The sequence below is a fragment of the Urocitellus parryii genome, chromosome 2 (assembly GCF_045843805.1).
Source record: "Urocitellus parryii isolate mUroPar1 chromosome 2, mUroPar1.hap1, whole genome shotgun sequence".
NCBI lineage: Eukaryota > Metazoa > Chordata > Mammalia > Rodentia > Sciuridae > Urocitellus > Urocitellus parryii.
In genome coordinates this window covers 50850544-50856064 of record NC_135532.1, presented here as the reverse complement: position 1 = coordinate 50856064, position 5521 = coordinate 50850544, and positions in this window count along the sequence as shown.

Sequence of the window (5521 nt, the reverse complement as noted above, 5' to 3'; positions counted from 1 at the left end):
ACATTCAGAATCAATAAAAAAATTATAACACCAAAAAAAAGGGCGAACTTAAGGGTGTTTTTGCATTTAGAACGCAAATGCAAAACAAAACTATTTTGAGATTTCATCTCACTCCAATTAGAATGACTATAATCAAGTAATAATAAATGCTGGTGAGGCTGTGGAGAAATAGGTACACTCACACATTGCTGGTGGGACTGCAAATTACTACAAGCACTTGGGAAAACAATATGGCAATTCCCCAAAAGACAAGAAATGGAACCATCTTATGACCCACCTACCCCACTCCTTAGTATTTATCCAAAAGAACTAAATCAGCATACTGTAGTTAAATAGGCACATCAGTGTTTATAACAGTTCAATTCACAATAGCCAAGTTGTGGAACCAGCCTGGATGCCTGCCAATATCTGAGTAGATAAAAAAAAATGTGGCATATATACACAATGAAGTTGCACTCAGTCAAAATGAAGAATGAAATTATGATTATTTTTGGTAAATTGATGTGACTAGAGAATATCATGCCAAATAAAATAAGCCAGAGTCACAAAGTCAAGGTTCAAATGTTTTCTCTCATATGCAGAAACTAGTGTGAAATATGGAGGGAAAATGTGGGTCTCATGAAAAGAGAAGGCAGAAGGCAGAAGGCAGATCAGTGGAACAGAGGAAAGCAATAGAGGGAGACTGAGGCAGGGTGGGCAAAGGGAAGAACTATGAAATAAACTTGAACAAAGTCTGCTATGTACACATGTGAAGATGCTACAGGGACTTTCACATTTACATATATCTGTAAATCAATAATTAAAAAAAAACTATAAATAAATAGAAGGAAGACAAGTAGAACACAGGAAAGGGGAAAGGGGAAAGGAGGACGGATGAAAAAAAAAAGTACTTGGGATTGAATAGAGCAAATTATATTCCATATATGTATCATTATCTAAAAATGGACCTTAATACTATATATAACTATAATGTACTAATAAAAATTAAAAATTAAAAGTCTTTCAAAGTAGAACAAAAACAGACGTTAGTACAGAATTTTAGCTGCTTTGAAGTGTAATAGACTTAAAATGTATTTACCTTCTTTTGACTTTATTCTTGGCCAGATAGTTCTGCCATAGAAATAATATATATTCCTACACTACTGTCTAGAAGGATATGTTCTAGTCTCTTAGTGGTAGGCACAAACTCATCAGGCAAATTATTAAAGCTGTTTGAACCTATTCATACCATGTTTTATAAGGAGACTTCTCTCTGTAAGAGATTTTTCCACTGGCCATCTCCAAAGGACTGGTGAAGCTTGTCATGCTGCATATGTAAAATGAAATGATAGTTGTGGGGATGAGCTCTTTGGTTTATATAATCCAGTGATATTATATTCTGTAATCTATTAATGGGATGAGGGCAGGGGAGAAAGAAATATTCATTCAAGGATGTATAATATTTTCTGTCTCAGAATCCTAAGGAATTTGTCTATTTTAGAAACAAATGTCACAAATACACCTTTGAGGTTTTATTTTCAGTGATTTCATTTATATGATTCTTAGACCTATGGTTAAAATCCAGAACTAAATATTTAGAGGGTGGACTATGAGTTTGTGAAAACAGCAGAAGCCAACTTTCTATGACAGAGGTTATATGTGGACAATTTCTTCTCTGGGTAAAGTGAGACAGTAGATTCAAGAATTGATGAAGTGTTTGATGGATTTTGCTCATTTTAGTATTAAACTGATAAAGAATAAACTCCATTTCTTTCTACATGATTTCCTTGAATTTAACTCTTTGTGTAAAAACAACATGTATCTTAAACTCAAAAATTCTGAACAAATAATTTTTCCCATTATAGAATGAGGATGACAAAAGGAATATAATTTATAACTAGACTTGGTCACTTCAATTTTCAATTTGATCTCTACCTACAATTAATTTAACTTTCTGATTAATGCTAACATCTGTGAAAAGTAAACTTACCTGAATTCCCAAATTCTCTTAAGATTATCATTGTTCTTCAGATTTACCAGAATCTTGTGGACTATCACCTTTCCTGAACTTGATTTATAAAGAAAACAAATAAGAGGATAGTTAGCAATTATAGTTTAGAATATGAAAAAGGAATTAAGTATTTGAAATGGAGAAAGATCACAAAATGACTTAAAATTTTATTTCAAATTATGTTTTCTAATGTTAAATTGTAAAAATTTAACACAAATGATCGAGATTTTTAACTTAATGGGAATACATTCATAAGGCGCTACAAAACATGTGCATAAGATTCATGACTGGATTTGACTTATGGCTACTTTGAACTACTGCAAACACCTAGATATGGTAGAGAAATGGTAACAGATTGATGTTGACTGAGAAGTGTAGTACTTTTTTAAAGACAATATTTTGTTTTTTAGAAGTACTTGCATATTAGAGAAGATTATGCTAAGTGAAGTTAGCCAATCTCCAAAAAGCAAATGCCGAATGTCTTCTCTGATATAAGTGGGGTGACTCAAAATGGGGTTGGGAGGGAGATCAAGGGAGGAAGATTACCTCTACATAGGGAATAGGGGTGGGAAGGAAAGGGAGGGAGAAGGGGAATAACATGGATGGTAAAAGGAGACCCTCATCATTATACAATATACATGTATGAAGATGTGAATTTGATGTCAACATACCTTATATATATAATCAGAGATATGATAAGTTATGGTATAATGGTGTATTAAGAATTGTAATGCAAAAATAAATAAAAAATAAAATAAATATGTACAACACACACCAAAAAAGAAGTACTTGCACAAAAAAGAGAATAATAAAACTCTTTGAAGAGATTCAAGAAGGGAACAATCTATCTAGGCATGAAATAATAAAAGTTGGATCTCAGGAAAAAGTATGTGTTTGTTTCAAATAACCCTCAAATAGCTAATAAAATTGTATTACTCTTGATTTGTTATGTTTGTATTTATTATATTACAGTTGTCACACAGTTGAAAACTGTAATATAATACATATTTATGATATTTTTGTTTAACAATGAATGTTTTCTTCAAGTACAAAAAAGTTAAAGTTTATGTATATTATGCCAAAATGATTACTGTATTTCCAGTAAAAAATAGAGCATTTTATACAATGTTTTAATTTAATTTCCATATCTGTATCTTGGTTATCTCAGAGAAGTATAAAATAAAGCGAAATTTGGTGTTTTAAAATTAAAAATAGCATTACAGAAGTTTTAAAGAATATTATATATATGTTTCAAATCACTTATCTAAATACTGAATGTTACTTACTGGACTGATTGACTAAGTTTAATTAAAAAAATATATAAAGAACAAGAAACACTCATATTTTCCAAAATGACTTTGTTAATTTTCATTCCCACCAGCAATTGATAAAAATTCCTGTTGCTCCACATTTTCCTCCAAAGTATATACTATCAGTTTCTTATTTGTTTATTTTTAATCATTATAAGTCATCAGGTAGCCCTTCTATCTCTCTATATTTAATTAGTCATTCTCCTAATAAAACTGTCACCTGCTTGTATTTCATACTCCCTCCTGTACAACAGAGTCTACTTGTAACTCTCTGTTATAGGACATTTTTTTCTCTGACATCTCATAAATTTGTATGTTCTCCAGCATATCATCATAGATACTCTTCTTCATTTCTCATAAATGATCCCTGGGAAACTGCATGCACAAAAGTGACTTCTCCCAGTGTGAATACAGACTCTCATAAATTATCTGTAGTGAGTATCCTTACTTAAACTTCACCTTATATTTAATGCTCCATAAAATTTACCAGTTAGTAATAGTAGCACTCTCTTGCTGTTAGAAACAAGATAGGAACACACCAACAGTCTGGCAATAATTCTTATTCTTTCCACTTTATCTCTCTTGTCTGTCTTCTAAATTTGACAGGTAGACACTACCTCTCAATTCTCTGTTTTATGGGTACATTTTTAGCCATCATTGCATATTTTACTCTGGTAATGTTTTAGGTTATATTGATGTTTTGCTCAAAATTACTTTTTAGTTTTTTATTGCCTACAAAATAAAATCATATTTCCGTCTGTTCTATATAGTCATGTTGTCAGTCTGTCTCTGAAAATGCTTTGAAGGCAAAGATTACACCTTTTCAGTTACAGAGATCCCAAACAGTCTAAACTGTGCCTAAAGGCTAGCAAATGCTCACTTTTTTTTTTTTTGAGTGAGTGAAAGTAAATTATATAATGACCAAGAGGTCTAAAAGAGTTGATTTAGTAAATGTCATAAAAGAACTTTAGCTTTATGGGAGGTTAGTTTATTGCACTCTTTTCTGATAGAGGAAAATAAAGAAAAATCCATGCAATTAGAAAAAAATGCTTTGAAGGATTTTGCCCTTTTCTTGTTTGAAAGGGCAAAGATGATATGTATTTCTATTTCATACAACTTGTGAGAGAAAATGTATTTCTTTCAGGGACAGAGAAAAATGTGACTGTTTCTAAAAAAAAAAAAGAGGAAATAAGAGAAAAAAATCAATAGATTATGATTTTGTGAAATGATATGAGTAAAAAGAAGGCTATGAGGACAAGTCTTAAAATAAAATAATTCTGTAGTATTTTAAATACATTTAATATAAGAAAGTAGTTGCAAAGCTTCAAAATAATTCAGAATTTTAAGAATAATTAAAACCAGATAAAGACATTTTTCAGTGAATGATACTTTGGCTTCAGATATATAAAGACAAGTATACAGTCAGAGGAAATATAGATTGTGATTTTATTTTATGTTTAAGTTCACTTTTATTTATAATTTTGGGTAAATCTTGCAACTTATTTAAATTCTTTTACCTAGGCCAAAACCATACAGTGGCAAATGAAATATATGTATGAAATATATGTATTTCAGTGTATATATATATATATATATATATATATAGTAGAAAAAATTTTTGTTCTATGTGGATGAAATTCTACTTAATGTTTGCTATGTAATTTTACTGCAGTATGTTATGATGAATTAATTATCAATGTGCTAATAAACAAAGAAGAAATTGCCCTTTTAGAAGTAAAAGGCACATAAGAGGTAATAAAAGTACAATTTTATATGTTGTGTCTCCAGTGAAAAATGATCTGCCAAATATTGCTAAGTTTTACTACCCTTGGGGAAAACATATGTCTCCTACCTAGTGAGCTTAAAAAGACACACTTTTTCCAAACAGTGTAGAGAATTGGAAAAAAAAAAAAAGAAAGAAAGCAAAACAAACAAAAATCTCTAAGAAGCAAAACTTACATTAGTCTGTTTTAGAATTATACCTCCCTTAAGTGTCCTTGAAAAACTTCTTGGAAACATTTTACATTTAGCTGGAAATTGAATGTTTTAATATTCTGGGTAAATTGAGTGTTTATGTAAAATGCATTTCCATTTGAAAAGTAAATTAATCAATTTCATCTGGTTAATTTTTATAGTAGACTTTTATAAACATCCATAAAAAAGAAAACATTCTGCCTATAAGATATCCTCTTAAGTGCTAGTACTAAATTTTAATTTTATG